The sequence below is a fragment of the Magnolia sinica genome, chromosome 1 (assembly GCF_029962835.1).
Source record: "Magnolia sinica isolate HGM2019 chromosome 1, MsV1, whole genome shotgun sequence".
Lineage (NCBI taxonomy): Eukaryota > Viridiplantae > Streptophyta > Magnoliopsida > Magnoliales > Magnoliaceae > Magnolia > Magnolia sinica.
This window is the reverse complement of record NC_080573.1, coordinates 87067700-87085787: the sequence shown is the minus strand read 5'-3', so window position 1 is coordinate 87085787 and position 18088 is coordinate 87067700.

Below are 18088 nucleotides of genomic sequence, written 5' to 3'. Positions count from 1 at the left end.
ACCTTGGGCTTATTTCCATGTGTCCTTTAAACTCTGGAGAGAGGAAACTTCAGTTTTAAGTTTCTCAATTTCAGATTTTAAATCAACAATTTGAGAGTTTTTAAATTCCAAATCGCATTTTGATTTTTCAAAATTATCTGAAATTTGTGATTTTTCTAAGACAAGCGATTCAAAACAATTTTTGAGTTTAGAAAACTTTTCTTTTTGAAGTTTAAGTTTGACAGCAATTTTACAACTTTCCTTATATAGGGCATTGTAAGCATCTTGAAGATCATCTTCATTTTCACATTCACTATTGATTTTCTTCACTTGTAGAGTCATTATCCGAAAATGTGAATTTGGCTAGAGTCATAAGAGCTTTGACCTCATTGCCCGACTCGGTTTCAGAATCTTCTGATTCAGAAGAACCTTCAGAATCAGATGATTCATCCCATGTAGCCAACATACCCTTCTTCTTGGGTTTGTCCCTTTTAGGACATCTATTTGCTAAGTGCCCATATTCTAGACAGTTGTAACATTGACTATCTTTCAAAGATTTTCGAGATTTGGGTCTAAACTTCTTTTTGTCATTTGATTTTTGAAAATAAACTCTTTTCTTGCTTTTGAAAATTTTGTAAAATTTTTTAGCTAAAAGAGCCATGTCATCTTCTGAATCAGAATTTTCTTTTGAATTACATTTAGAAGATTTTAGAGCGATAGATTTACCTTTAGGAGCTTTAAAGTTTAACTCGTAGGTTTGTAGAGAACCAACTAGTTCTTCAACCCTCATATTATCCGTATCACGAAGGTCCTGGATTGCGGTTACTTTAGAATTGAACCGTTCAGGAAGTGAGCGTAATATTTTTGCACATACTTTACTTTTTGGGATTTTATCGCCAAGACCCCACATTGAGTTTACAATGTCATTCAATCTAGTGTAAAAGTCCATAAACATCTCATTTTCCTCCATATGAATTTCTTCATATCTGGTTGTGAGGAGTTGGACTTTAGATTTTTGACAATTGTAGTACCCTCGTGTGTCATTTCTAATATATCCCAAGCTTGCTTTGCGTATCACAAGAGATGATTCTTTTGAACTCATCCGGTGATAGTGCGCAAGTAATTGCATTTAGTGCTTTAGCATTTGCACTACTCTCACTTTTCGAAGGGTGGTCCATTGGTAATATGGTGTGGTTTTCATAGACTTTGAACCATCAACCCCAGTAACTTCCATGATAGGAGGATTCCATTCACCACCGTGGCTTGCCACACATTTTCATCCATTGATTTGAGGAAGATCCTCATTCGGCTTTCCAATAAGCATAGTTGGAGCCATCAAAGGGTGGAGGCCTAGTGGATGAAAGGCTATCAAAATTTGACATCTTAAATAGCTTAAATCGTTAGCTCAGAATTAAATCCAAGAATTAAAAGGAGCTATTAGGCTCGATACCACTTGAAAAGGCCAAGCTATATGTCCTAGAGGGGGTGAATAGGACAATGCCAAATAAAAACTTATAACAATGGAATAATAAAGAAAATGATAGCCAAATTAAATAACAATGCAGAAAGTAAAACAACCTCAAAATTCAGATCTTGAGAGGTTGATACAAACGTTATTCTAAGGACAACCTTACACCAAAACAGAGTTTATGGTAGGACAACCTTATTTCTAGAAAGGTCTTTGTATCAAGTCTCAAATCGAAGAGGAATACGAAAATAAATATAAACTGAAATGAAATAACTTGTAATTAAAGATGTATTGTTCTAGGGACAGCCATACACCATAAAAATGGCAGGCAACCTTGCTGGAACAACTTTCAAAATGAAATTGAAAAACAAGCTTATAAAGGAATAGCAGAAAGTAAATTTTAAGCTATTACAACATTCTCACAAAGCTTGAAATAATTACAACATTCACCACCATACATACATCCCACAAAAAGAATAAAAACAATTAAAAGAATAAATCAATCAACCACAACTCAAAGGATTTATAGTGGTTCGCCTGTGTGTTCACCAACTGTTATCCAATAGCCACACAAAAAGCTACTCCACTCCTAATATCCTCACACAGGGGATATTAGCGTTCAATAAAAATAGGTTTTCCCGGTTCACCCAAAACCCTTACAATTGTGTCTTTGTATGTGGGCTTACACACATAAAAATACCCCCACTTCTGAGTTTTCCTGGCTTTCCTCAGATAACCAATATAACAAGATTTTTCTGGCAAATCTTGAAAGAAACCAAAATACTAGAAAGGAATTTACAATATGTAAAATACCTGAATATCTTCTTCGTTGTAGCAGCCCGGTAGAACCAAATCAAAGTAGATGATTGAATGTCCAAGTTCAATGTCCAGGACTCGATTACAATGGTGTAGTTCTAATAGATTTTAAATTAAACCAAATAGGGCTTGCCTTAATTGATTTTGATTCCAAAGAAAGGGAATAACAATTCCTCTTTTCAAATCAGATTGGAATAACAGAAACAAAATCAATTAAATAAAGCTAAGGAAAGAAGATATTAAATAAGCACACTTAGCTTAAATGGAGCACAAAATTATCTCTCAGAAGTTCGACGAAGATTGGCTTGAATACTATAATTAAATCGATGATTTCTTGAGATTCGTGCACTATTTATAAGTGAAAAGATCAGGTCTCTTGTCTAGAGTGCTCTTCGACTAGTCGAAGCCATAACGAATATTTGAAAGATTAGGCGGGATAAGCGCAGACCGTTCTACGATCGGTCGTAGCTCTCCTACGATCGTCGTAGTCACCTACGAGTCGTAGGTTTCCTTCGGACCGGTCGTAGGTCCTGAGTTCGTGGACTTCGAGTCGTAGATTCTACGACGGGTCGAAGATAGTCGACACTGTTCCTACGATCGGTCGAACATTCCAGGACTAGTCGAAGGCTAGATTTTATCCGGAATTTGTAACAAACTTACGATTGAGGAATTTCTTAGATCGGTCGAAGCAAGTCTAGGACTAGTCGAAGCAGACCTAAGACTGGTCGAAGAACAGACCAATCACATGTAAAATAACATTCGACTTATGTATCCGAAATGACCTACTTCTAAGGTCATCCTGTGGTCAAACAAACCTCAATCATGAAGTATGGACATTGAAACAAGAGACCATGAAGAATGAGCCTTGAAGTCTTGATGTAGACTAAACCTTGAAGTAGCTCAATCATGAAAGTGGCTTGAGTTTCAGCTTGAGTCTTGAGTTCAGCTTGACTTTCAACTTGAGTCTTGAGTTCAGCTTGAGTCTTGCCTTGTACTTTCTTTTTCTTTTCAGCTTGAGTCTTGTGAGCAGTTCTTGCATTCAAGAGTCATGTCTTGTGATCAGTTCTTTCATTCAAGATCCTGAGTCTTGTACTTGAGAGCTTTGCTTGATGTGAGCTTAGTTTGTTCATGAAGTCATGAATGTTGATCCTTGAGAGAGCTTCACTTAAGCAGGTTATATAAAACATAACAGAGATTTTGTCACCACAAATTTGACAACTTACAGGGATATAAACTATAGCACTTACACTTGCCAAATAAACCGATTGGCCTATTACATGTTTACCATGTATAAACATCACTGCTTAAATCTAAGGTACCACTTACCAATGTAAAAGCTTGTTTCAACCATGGTACCACGATCTGCTAAGACTCATGAGCTGGGCATGGTGGTATGGGACACCGTGGTCGAGTTGTCAGTATACACTAGGGTGAAGAGCCTCCCCATAGTGACCAGTGAGCAACCCAAACTCGTGAGCTAGGTATGGTGGTATGGGACACCGTGTTCGAGCTGTCGGCCTATGTTGAGGTGACAAGCCTTCTCATCGTGAGTATAAACTTTTAAATTTGCCTATCAAATGCTTTTCATTAGGGGTGATGCCCTACAACTTGCCTATCGTATGTGGTTAACTAGGATTGACGACCCTAGATAGATCCTTCGTTTGGGTTAATGATATAAAGGGAGGTGCCTTAGCTTCCCAAACCTGCTATATGAATAAGCTTAATTAAGTACTCAGCTAACACGGCCATGCATCGCATTGCATTAGCTAGGATGTGCTTTTGACGAGGAAGGTGCACTTTAGGGAGGTTGTCATATGCGAAATTGGTTGTCGTAGTCGCTTGTGAGGGAGCTTTGTGCGAGGACATACATCATTATTTGTACTCCATTCCTACATTAACAAGAGTAGTTGGGAAGTGATTATGGTATTGCTTTATCATTACTGCTTGATTGACTTGATAACACGTTAACCTTTGCCTTATAGTACCACTGAGTTGATCACTCACTCTCACCCTAGGACGGTGTTTTAAAACACCAACCAGACTCTAGTTTAGATGCAGGTGATGAGGAAACCTATGCAGCGGAGCTGGACTTCATAGATGAGGAAGAAGAAATCTCCTACGTTCAGCTCTCAGGCGGGTCTATGTAGACCTCGAGCTAATTCGAGGGGATAACAGGGACATATAGATTAGTTGGACACTTTACATTTTGATAGTTTTTCAATTTTGGAACAATACATGTATATATTCAACCCGGTAACATACTCATACTCTGGAGGTAGTGAAACACTTATATACTTAAATATATATGTTTCAGTCTTTCACTTCCTTAAATTAAATTATCTCTTGAGTATGATGTGCCATTTTAGTATAATCCCACTCATGTTTAACTCATTCGTATGGACAAAATCTAAACATTATCATTCATGTTGCATAAGTGATGTTCTGGATCTTGGGAGTAGAGCTTTGATCGACCCTCGAAATCAAGGGCATTACAAGTTGGTATCAGAGCATGATTTGGATTAAACTAGACCTAGGTTATAGGTAACACGATGCACTTTCATGCACTCTGACTTATAAAGGGGGCAATGAAATTTAGAAACGATCTTAAGATCTCAAAGTTTCACCGATAGGTGAGACCGAATACTGTAATTTAGCTAGTGCCCATCTTAGATCATGTAAATTGATCTCATTCACTTTTAGGTCATCAGTCGACGAGTTTAAATCGTTAGTCGATGAATTTCAATCCTAAAATAGACCCAAAGGGCATGAATATGTGCGTATTAGATTACAAAACTGGACCGTGCATGGCTTAAAGACCCAAAGCACAAAGTACAGTGGGGCCCAGGAGGTCCCACGTGCACCCACGGCACCCCGAGAGGGGGTGGCCACTGCCCTAGGGCGGAGCCACTACGAGACACCCCAGAGGGGTGCGACGGCACCGTGGCAGCGGCGTCGCACCACTGACCGACCAGACGTGTGGGGTCCCTCCTTTTAATCCCTTAGCCCCATTTCACCCCTATACCCTCATTTCTAACCCTCCCAAACACCTCTAAACCCTCCAAAAGCCCATTTCTCTCTTAAATCCCCACTTTTATTCACTCAAATCTTCTAAATCTTCTATATCCTACACCCATCCTCCACCATTCCTCAAAAATAACCCATTTCATCTTCTCATTTCTCTCCTTCTCACCCATTTGAGCACAAAAACCCTCTTTTGTATCTCAAAACCTTCAAATCCTACAATCCACTTCATTCTCCAAGCTTTTCCATTCCAATGGCCCTCTTTGAGTTCGTCACCACCATTTTCTCTATCTCAACGCTCCTTTCCCTTATGGGAAAAAAGAGAGCGGCCTCAGTTGAAGTCGGGCCTTGCCGTCCAAGCCATTCTAGGAAGAAGGCGAGTGCCGAGCGAAGGTCGAAACAGGATCTCGACCCTCGAATCCCATTAGAAAGGTCTCTACCTGCGGGCATCGAGCTAGGTAAGTTCCGTGGTCGTAAATTTGTGTTTGAAGCTCATGTTGATGAGAAATTATTTAGATTATATCCACTGATCGACCTCCTCCTGGAGAATGGGTGGGGTCCCAAATTTGAGGGAAACACTCATGTGAGTGAAGGCACCGTGCAAGCCTTCTATACTCACATATAGGACCTAACTCTGGTGCCTCTTCAATTTATTATACCATTGGGAAGATCTCACGCCAAGGTCGATGTGGACGTCATGGCACGTATCATGGGGATAGAACATGGAGTTGTACATGCAAGTGAGATGAATCTCGCTAGTGAAAGGGAGAGAAATCGCCGCACACATTTCCTATGTGGCCAGCTTGTTTAATTGGAAGCGAGGAAACAGCCTCACATCAACTTATATGATAGATGACTTCTGCCTGCTCCATCATATATGCATGTACAACGTGTATCCTAAGTGGAGTAACCGCACAAAATGCACAAAATTTATGGTAAACTTCCTGTATCGAGATGAACAGGGAGACATGTTGTGCCTGCCTACCCTCGCCTTGACTTAGATAATCAACACTGCAAGATCTACTCATGGAGATGTCTCACTCCCTTTTGGCCGATTCATTTGTAAGTTCGCTCAAAATTTTAGCTTTAGACTCCATAGGGAAGACCACGCCCTAATACATATCATTAGTGAAACTACACTCGACAATATGGGAATAGGCCTTAGGCAACGCCAAGCAAGGCTTGATGAGTATGGGTATGAGATAGAAGAAGAGACTGAAGAAGAGGAAGGCAGTGAGGAAGAGGAGCAGGAAGAAGAGAAGGAGGCCCAAGACTCATATGGGGGACCTCTTACTGCTACACATGAGGACAACCATGACCGGGTTGCCTTAGAAGCCCGCATGGTTAAGATTGAAGAGATCCATGCCCACCTAAAGCGAAAGATCAAGGAGAACTAGGCCTACCTGAAGCAAAAGTTCAAGAAGATGTCTCGCACCCTAAAGGCCCTCCTGTGCTATATGCAGGATAAGGGATCGCCTCCACCTTCCCCAGAGTCAGAGGACTAGTCATATGTTTATAGTTGTTGTTCTTGCCTCTTTTTTTTTGTAATAGCCTTAGTTAGGCTTAGTTGGATGTTAGGTTAGTCAGTGTTAAAGATTTTGTTAAATTAGCTCACATGCATTCTCTGTCATAATTCATGTAATACTACATCATATGTGTTGTGACGATTTTGGTTAAATGAAATGCATGCAATTTCTTTTGTTTAAAAATGTGTAGAATGTTTGGAAAAGGTGGGTGATGTTATCCTAATCCTATGGATGTTGCACCTTATGTTGTATATAAGGAATGCCTCCTAAAAACACTCGGAATATGGCACGTCTCCCAGTTGGCGAATCGATTGATGGGGCACCTCCCCTGAGTGACAGCCACATGGACCCTAGTTTAGGCCGGGGTATTGAGACAATGCCAAGTTCATAGCTGGCCACTAGCCCCAAGAATGGGCTAACACCTAGTGCACCACTGGTTCTAGACCAGAACTGTGCGTCCACATCGATGCCACATGTGCCTCCGGCAACCTCTCCCCTTGATAGGTTAGAGCAGATGATGCTCCTGATGCAACAATAATAACAAGTTTTATTTACTATTATGGGGGCCATTGCCCAAAACATGAATGTGGTCCCGCCTATGCCACCCGTGCAGCCTGCTGGAACTATGAATACAAGTGGCCTATTTGAGCGCTTTCAGTGTCTCCGTCCTCCCACTTTTGCAGGTATTCATAGACCCGAGGAGGCTGAGTACTGGTTGGATTGCATATTCAAGATGTTGAGGCTGTTAAACAGTACTGAAGTAGAGCAAGTTGAGCTTGTTACTTATATATTTGAAAAGGAGGCTAGTCTTTAGTGGGATAGCATCTTACGAACCGTTCTCGCAGGGTTTACATGGACGTGGGATGAGTTCAAAATCCGTTTTCACGAAAAATACTTCCCCTCACCGTAATGAGGAGGGTGAATTTCTTTGCCTTCGACAAGGGGTGGTGATAGTGGCAAAATATGAAAACAGGTTCACAGAGCTAGCCAGATATGCTCCTTTGATCTTGGCAAATGAGCCAATGAGAATGCGGCAATTTTCAGAGGGACTGTGGGCTGATATCCGCACCAAGATGTGTTGCGCTAGCATTCCCAACTATGCTGAGATAGTGAACATGTGTCTATGAGCTGAGAAGGATGGTGAGAGAGTCTCACGGACACGTATGCTAATGGGCCCGAGGCCGAGGCTCGAATTACCGAACCGACCATTTCTCGACAAGAGGCCACGTGCAAATTTGCCTCCAGACTACTTACTTCGCCAGTCCAGCAGAGGCGATCTAATCTTTGGTGCATCTTTTGTAACAAGGCGGGCCATACAGAGCCCTTTTATTTTACCAAGATGAGGGACAATGACTTTACGTCACCCCGGAAGATCAAATGCCAGCCATCACAAGTTATATCGGCTCCACCTCTATGATCTGTGCCACCAGCATAGCCATTCTACCGATCTCCCGTGCCTTGAAACAGGCTGCCTGAATAACCTATGGCAGCGCAACCCAATCATCCACAATAAGCTCAAGTGCATGCGCTCGCCGCTAAGGCGTCTGAATCTGCGGTTGCAGTACCGCTAGCCTTCGAAGTCACTGCCCACATCCAAGGTACACTGGTATTTCTATTGGTGGACACTGGGTCCACTATTTCGATGATAACATACTCCAGAGTTAAGTAATTAGGCCTAAGCACTACCCCTATGGTTGGGGTGAGAGTCATCACAGTAGCAAGAACTTTTACTGACGCCACTAAGCTTTGTAAGAATTGCCCGATAGACTTAGGAAGCAGGGTGGGGTGCATTGACCTGATTGTCACCACGATATATCATTACGACGTCATCCTCGGCATGGATTGGCTCATCGAAATGAAGGCCAAGATCGACTGTTAAACCAGATTGGTGACAGCACATGGGCCAAAAAGCACGACCTTCACTTTCCCAGTTCAGGTCAATTGGCCCTGCTTTATTAGTTGTTATGCTTCCCTGTTAGAGAATGTTGATGGTCCTCCTCTTGAGGACACGCAAGTAGTCTAAGATTTCATGGACGTGTTTAGAATGATCCCTGAACTACCTCCTTAGCGTAAGATCGACTTTACCATTGACCTTGTGCCAGGCGCGACGCCTATCTCTTTAGTGACGTATCGCATGCCTCCGTGTGAAATGGAGGAATTGAGAAAGCAGATTGATGATTTATTAGATTTGGGTTTCATACGACCAAGCGTATCTCCCTAGGGAGCACTTGTGTTATTTGTAAAGAAGAAGGACGGATCGTTGCAGTTGTTTATTGATTATCGCAGGTTGAATCATGTCACGGTGAAGAACAAGTATCCTCTCCTCGGGATAGATGATCTATTTGACCAGTTGAAGGGGCAGAGTATTTCTCTAAAATAGACTTATAGTCCGGGTATCATCAGTTGTACGTCAGGAATGAAGATGTGCAGAAAATAGCTTTCAGGACCAGCTTTTGGCACTACGAGTACCTCGTGATGCTGTTTGGGCTTACCAATGCACCAGCCATATTCATGGATCTCATAAACTGAGTATTTCGGCCATATCTATACAGATTCCTCATCGTATTTATAGATGAAATTTTGATATACTCCAAGAGTCGGAAGGATCACGAAGAACACCTGTGAGCAGTCTTTGATACTCTTAGGCAGAATCAATTATTTGCACAATATCAAAAATGTGACTTCTGGAAGGAAAAAGTCAAGTTCCTAGGACACATGGTTTCTAAAGAAGGAATTGTCATGGACCTTGCCAAGGTGACTGCGGTACAAGACTAGGAGCAGCCCAGTTCAATTACAGAAGTGAGGAATTTCTTCACTATTACTGTCGATTCATTAAGGACTTCTCCAAGATAGCCCGATCATTATCTCAACTCACTCGTAAAGATCTTAAGTTTGCCTGGAACGAGAAAGCAGAAGCAGCCTTTCAGGAATTAAAGGACAAACTGACATCCGCACCTGTACTAGTACTGCCAGAGCAAGGAGTCAAATATACCATTTACACTGACGCCTCTCGAGTTGGTTTGGGTTGTGTACTTAGGCAAAAAGATAGGTTGATCACCTATGCATCACGACAGTTGAGGAAACACGAAGAAAATTACCCTACTCACGACTTGGAATTGGCAGCAATCATTTTCGCATTAAAGCTTTGGAGACATTACTTCTATGGAGAGGAGTTCAAGCTCTTTTGCGACCACAAGAGCCTTAAATACATCTTTACACAAAGGGACCTAAATATGAGGCAACGACGTTGGATGAAGACCTTAAAATACTTCAAGTTTGAGGTCTCCTACCATTCTGGGAAGGCCAACCTTGTGGCCAACGCATTGAGCTGTAAGAGAACCATAGAGTTTGTAGCCCCACTGATGATAGAAGAGTGGAATATGGTGGAATTTGTGCAAGACTTCGAACAGAAGTTGATAGTGGAGGAGCCATTCAAGAGCATCGTACACTTCCATGTGTAACCACTTATCGATGACAAAATCATTGCATCTCAGAAGGAAGATGAATTGTTGGTGAAGATGATGGAGCGTGTGAGCGACAGTGAAGAATCCGAATGGAGGATTGGCTTGGATGGAGGTTTGTGATACCATGGACGCCTATGCGTCCCGAACCTCCATGACTTGAGGAGAGAAGTTCTAGAAGTTGCACACAATTCGAAGTTAGTGATGCATCTGTAAGTGCTATGTTTTCTAGCTCCTATGATTGTCAAATTTTGTAGTTCCAAAACCTCTTAGAATCTGTGTCTTGTATAGCTCATCTACATACTCAAGATCATGCATCTCATGTACAAGAACAAAGGTCTTTACCTCAAGAACTTCAAATATAAGATCAAGAGATATACAAGTTCAAGTTCAACACCAAGTGTTAGTTCAATCTTTCAAGCTTCAATAATTAAAGGTTTCAAAGCTTCATCTATGTTAAGACAAAGTTCTTTACTTTGGTACTTAAAGCTCAAGATGAAATATAAGTTAAGTATCTCAAATTCAAGCTTCAAAGCGTTTCAAATTCAAGTTCAAAGTGTTACAAGTTCAAGCTTCAACATACTTCAAGATGTCAAGCTTCATGTATGTCAAGATCAACTATTAACTGAAGCAAAAGATGTTTCAATGTTCAAACATCACTTATAAGGTATGAATGACCCTAGATAGACCATATGTTAGGTCATATTGTTTACATACTTTAATTGGGTCACTTTTTAAGTGTATAAGTTATTCTCGACTAGTCTTAGCCTATGTTCGACTAGTCCTAGTACTGGCTTGACCAGTCCAAGAAATTCCTCAGCCTCGACTCAAAGTCCAGCAACTAAATTGGGTCCCACACGACCAGACGAGAGCAGGGTTCGACCGGTCGTGGATGTCACTCAAACAGTCGTGGAATGGTTTTATCTTATCGCGCACGAATTTTTAAAAGTTTATTGGTCCTTCGACTAGTCGAGCTATCCCCTGGACCAGTCGAGTGAACAGTTTCTGCAGTTATAAATTGAGCATGATTTTCAGAGTTTTTCATTCAATTCAAGCAAAAACAAGACACCACTCTGAGAGATAAGTTACTGATATTCTTAAGATATTTAGTGTTCATTTAATATTTTCATGAATTAGCTTTTTGCATTTGATTTTGTGATTATATATTCTAATCATATTTTGAAGAAGGGGTTTTTGTTTTTCCCTTTCTTGGAATCAAAATCAAATCAAGCAAGCCCAAGGTGAATTAATCTAAAAATCATTTAGAACTTAGAACCTTTTCATAAGTGAGTGTGGACTTTCAACATCAACATTAAACTTCTACTTCGAATCAGTTCTACTGGGCTGCATCGAAGGAGAATATCCAGATAAGTATTTTACAGTTTTTGTAAATATCTTTCTTTTGGTTTCTTTGAGATTGTGCCAGAAAAATCTCTTTCTTTTGGTTTGTCTGAGATGATCCAGAAAACTCAGAGTGTAGGGTTTTTTGAATTGTGTAAGCCCACTTGAAAGACACAATTGTGAAGGCTTTAGGTGAACCTTGAAAAACCTATTGCATAGTGAACGCTAATATCCACTGTGTAAGGATATTAGGAGTGGAGTAGTTGTGTGGCTGTTTTTCTAAACAGTTGGTGTATACACAAGCGAACCACTATAATTTCTGGTTTTGTGGTGATTGATTGATTGTGACATTGTGTGGATGTTGTAATTTCCTTTTATGCATTTGTGGAAGAATGTTGTATTAGCTTAGTTTATTTTCTTTGCTATTTATTTGTCTATTCCTCTGTATTAGTTTGAGATTTTGATTCACAGACCTTTCTAGGAATCAGCTTGTCCTACCATAAACCATTGGTTTTTGGTATAAGGTTGTCTTTAGAACAACATCTGTATCAACCTCTCAATAGTTGTACATTTGAGGTCGCCTTACATTTTCGCATTGTGAGATTGTTTAAGTGTTATCTTTATTTATTTATGTTAAATTCCCCATTTAATTTTTAATTTGGCATAGTCCTATTCACCCCCCCCCCCCCCTCTAGGACTTTAGCTCAGCCTTTTCACCATCCGGGTAGTACAAAGATGTATCGAGATGTGAAGCGTTTGTACAAGTGGGACAACATGAAGGCCCAAATAGAAGATTATGTGTCCCGTTGTCTCACGTGCCACCAAGTCAAGGCCGAGCATCACCAAACCCCTGGTTTACTTCAGCCCATGCCCATAGCCAAGTTGAAGTGAGATTTCATATCTATGGATTTCATTTTTAGGTTACCAAAGACGAGAAAGGGGCATGATTCCATATGGGTGATTATGGACCGATTAATGAAATTAGGCCATTTCCTCCCGATTAGAATTTCTAATTCAGCAAATGATCTGGCCAAGCTGTACATCAAGGAGATAGTACGACTGCATGGGGTTCCTATGGAAATTGTTTTAGACCGAGACACTCAATTCATGTTTATTTTCTGGACTCGAATCCAAGAAGCAATAGGAGTAAAACTGAAGTTCAGTACCGCGTTCCACCCATAGACAGATGGACAGATAGAATAGGTAAATCAGATACTTGAGGACATGCTACGAGCGTACGTGCTTGATTTCAAGGACAGTTAGGATGACTGTCTCCCCTATGCTGAGTTTGCGAATAACAACAGCTTCCAAGCAAGCATTGGCATGGCTCCTTACGAAGCCCTGTATAGACACCCATGTCGAGCTCCACATTGTTGGGTAGAAGTTGGCAAGAAGAGTTTGGTTGGCCTAGATTTGGTACAGGCGACCTCAGAGAAGATTGATATTATCAAGCGTCGGCTTCTTTCAGCCCAGAGTAGATAGAAGAGTTACGCCGATATAAGACGGCGACAGCTGGAATTTGAAGTTGGGGACCATATTTTCCTTAAAGTTTTCCCAATGAAGGGAGTCCTTCATTTTGGCAAGAAAGGGAAACTCACGCCGAGATTCATTGGCCCATTCCATATTCTAGACCGAATGGGTGTGGTGACATACCGTCTCGCCTTACCCACACTACTCGCAGGCGTGCACGACGTATTTCACGTATCGATGTTGAAGAAATATGTTCCTGACCCTACCTATATTATCAAATGGGAGCAAGTACAGTTGAGTGAAGATACTACCTATGTATTGCGACCAACACGTGTTCTAGATTAGAAGGAACAAGTTCTACGTAGCAAAGTGATCCCGCTCGTGAAAGTGTTATGGACACACCACACTAAAGAAGAGGCTACTTGGGAAATGGAAGCCAAAGTCCATAAGAACTACCCTCAGATCCTCGAGGAGTACGAAAAGGTACTAATTTCGGGAATGAAATTTTTCTTCAAGGGGTCTCAAAAATATCCATACAAAGACCTGAGTACCACCTCAGCCAAAAATGCCTAAAGACCTTATCCTGTCGTAATTAAGGCGAAATTGGTTAAGTGATAAACTAAATAATCGGTGGATTTAGCATGAACCACTATTTTCACAAATGAGGAGACCTAAAACCATTAATACCGCTGATTCAACACTACATAAAGACCTAGGAAAAATTCTAAGAGCCAGTCGCTCTTGGGAGTGCATTGAAACCCTGTATCGGACCTGGACCGCACATCAGAAGTCCGATGGCTACAAAACTATAGGGTTATGTCTGCCTTACTCGGCTTGACAACCATCACAGGAATCGAGCCCGAATAGTGCCCAAAAATGTACAACTTAAGCCCTAAGTAAAGTGTGTGAGAAACATGAATATCTTTAGAAAATGTATTGAAACTTAAGTGAATTGAGGATTTCGGACTGTCAGTTTTTGACTAAACTTCACCCATGGGAAAAGGAAATTTCCCTGCACATATCCGTATACTTGTGGCCCCAATCGAGTAAGTACGACTGTTGATTTGACACGGGTCCTCCACGATCGATCAGCAAATCCAACCGCATCGAAACCACGTCCTGGCATAAATCCATTGTTAGGGGACTTATACTACGACGTATGTATGTAGTGGCCTCCCTATCTGCCCTGTTTGTCAAAAACAGTCGCCCTTTGGATATAACATAAGTATACCATGGCCCTAGGGCCATTTACATCACTTTTGGGCCTATGTATATAACCCTTAAACCACCCCATCTCTCCCCCATACGAATTTCTCCAAACCCTAGGAGAGAGAAGAGAGAAAAGGTACTAATTTCGGGAATGAAATTTTTCTTCAAGGGGTCTCAAAAATATCCATACAAAGACCTGAGTACCACCTCAGCCAAAAATGCCTAAAGACCTTATCCTGTCGTAATTAAGGCGAAATTGGTTAAGTGATAAACTAAATAATCGGTGGATTTAGCACGAACCACTATTTTCACAAATGAGGAGACCTAAAACCATTAAGACCACTGATTCAACACTATATAAAGACCTAGGAAAAATTCTAAGAGCCAGTCGCTCTTGGGAGTGCATTGAAACCCTGTATCGGACCTGGACCGCACATCAGAAGTCCGATGGCTACGAAACTATAGGGATATGCCTGCCTTACTGGGCTTGACAACCATCACAGGAATCGAGCCCGAATAGTGCCCAAAAATGTACAACTTGAGCCCTGAGTAAAGTGTGTGAGAAACATGAATATCTTTAGAAAATGTATTGAAACTTAAGTGAATTGAGGATTTCGGACTGTCAGTTTTTGACTAAACTTCACCCATGGGAAAAGGAAATTTTCCTGCACATATCCGTATACTTGTGGCCCCGATCGAGTAAGTACGACTGTTGATTTGACACGGGTCCTCCACGATCGATCAGCAAATCTAACCGCATCGAAACCACGTCCTGGCATAAATCCATTGTTAGGGGACTTATACTATGACGTATGTGTGTAGTGGCCTCCCTATCTGCCCTGTTTGTCAAAAACAGTCGCCCTTTGGATATAACATAAGTATACCATGGCCCTAGGGCCATTTACATCACTTTTGGGCCTATGTATATAACCCTTAAACCACCCCATCTCTCCCCCATACTAATTTCTCCAAACCCTAGGAGAGAGAAGAGAGAAAAGAAGGGAAATGAGTAAGGAGAGAAGAGAAAAATAGGGAGATCATTTCTGTGATTCTTTCCCACGACTCCACATCTTGAATCGCCTACCCTTTTCGCTACACGATCAGTCTCGCCTACGATTTAGCTAAGACAACCTAACCTTAATCTTGATTTAGAGATCCAGATTGATTAATCGATAAACTAGCTAACCTATTTCATGGTTTACGTACCCGTCGTTCTGTTTTTGGGAATGTAGAGTTTGAACCGAGTCTGAATCGAGTATTCCAACGAAAGGTGTGGACTATAAACGTTTAGGTTATGGCTTTCAACTCTTTCAATGTCAGCTAATAATTTATGTCTAACTTGATTGTTGTCATACCATCTTAGACATGTCGATTTCAATGTATTATAATGTATGAACTATGTTGAAAAAATGATGCATCTCACGTGTTTGTTGAAATGTTTGAATGAACATGTAAATATGATTTGTGCTTGCCATGATTACTAATCTAGGATTTATCATTGTCATGTGTATACTGACTTCCTTGTGTAAGGAATTGCCAAAATATATGGTGTAACTAACCTAGTCTATGTATTTGGTGAAGTGTAGCCTAGGTGTTTGATAAATTGTCTGAATGAGAAAATGTTGATGATTTGTATTTATTAAGAGTATTAAGATAGGATTCTCAATTACCTTAATCACATGTATAGTTTCCTTCATGTAATCATATTTGCCGCTACAGAATTTATGGATAAAATGTAAGGGTTATGTAATACGATCAATGTGTTTGATGAAATGCTTAAATGAGGAATTGATTTGGATTGTTTATTAAATGTTGATATGATTATCACATGTATCTACCTATTGCATTTGAGTAAGATTGGGGATACAACATAGCCCAGGAAATTGGTAATAGTCCATGTACAGGTGGCTGAATTAGACTCACCACATTGGGTAACTCGACGAATCCAAGTCACACGATGATTGTCGACAGTGGTTAGGCCACAAGGGGTGCTTATGTCACACCTCAAACTCAGAAACCGGATTCACAGGAATCCCGATCACCGAATCCGGTGCCGACTGCCTCTGTAGTACCCCATTCTTGGCTCCCTACGCTCATACGCCAAATTCCGATCCTAAGATCCTACAAGGAGGATTTTTAACATGAATTTTTCTCATCAGAAGCATAACCACAAGTATACCCAAATCATAAGAACAACCTCATCACCACATATCCACTAATATAATCATTTAAGTACAATACTGAAAAGGAAATACATATGTCAAAATCAAAGCTCTAGAAGTCAGTTACATGCTCCAAGCTCCACGCTGCTGCAACCTAACATCACCTGCACGCATCTATCGTGCATAAGCTTATAGAAAGCTTAGAGGGTGGTGTAAGTGTGTGTACAAGATAAGTATCAAGCATTCAATACAATGCCTTAATCATACAATATTGGAATTACTGGCATGAATCATACGATATCAGAGTAAGCGAAAATACTGCAAGTCCATAAAAATATCATTAACCTCATCCAGGATATGCGATGAAAAGACATAGTAAGTCAATATCATATACTGAGAAAGTAATGTAAATCGGCTATGTAATGCGGAAACACAATGAATCAGATATCAGATATTAAGGATGCAATGAAATATACAATTCAGGAGAGCTACGAATACCATCAGCCTTATCTAGGTCATATAAATGCAGACATAAAGTAATCGAAAATGCCATATGTCGTGGATGTAATGCAATATGCAGTGCAAATGGAATGAGTATGATGGAGTGTGAAGTCAAGATGATGGTACATAGTATCGCAGGCTATGGGGTCCATCATAAGGAACTTCTATCTAAACTAGTCTCATACCTAATTTGGATAGTTAGACTCAATATGGTAAACTCCTGATCTCAGGTTAGTCGCGCGCCCCAACTGAAATCCTGGCCATTGCAAATGTACACGTAATAAATAGTTGTGCACCACCAGCTCGAGTGGATAGTGAATGAATGAATATGCAACTCCTGCTTAATAAGTTCACATATCAGTACTGTTTGTCTCTAGGATCATTACCGGGGTCTACTACACTCCGCTCTACACCAGCTTGCCGCCCCATCAAGCGCACAACTGGGTAAGTGGAAAAGAACTCACTATCTGCCTAGCCAGTAGTCAGCCAATATATACCCGGCATGTCAATAGCGGACCCATTCACGAGCTGGTCAAATTCAGCCTAGCTATGCCTACTCCCTTAGGCAGGTAAGGCCACACCCCCTCCCAACCGACCACGACACAGTGGGAGATGCGGCCTACTGGTATACGACCCTCATACGCTCATATATATCCACTCAGACTCGACATTGGGGTGTCCTCTGGTACTAAGAGGGTTTAGAAATTTTCACCTAGGGCCATCTCTGGCAGCCCGATGCTAATAACATATTTTCGGTGTCCCATCTGGCCATCCACGATATGCCTGTGAAGGCTACGGCCCTGATGTCTCTAGGGCATACAGTAATTACAACACACAATGTCAGATGCATGAGTCATACAATCTAGTCATGCATCAATCTTGCGCATACCGCGTGCTCATGTGAGACAATCTCCGCTTATTAAGGAGTCTCATAACAACCTGCCCAATAACATTGCAATGGTCAACCACATCTCATAACAAACATGTAGATGATGCGTATGGGCATGTATCATGATGCTATGCTATCACATACTGATAATTGGTAATGATAATCAGCACTGATAATCGGCCTCGACAATCAGAATTAGCCAAACAAGGCCTAAGGAAAGGTCACAGTGTGGACATTAAACCATC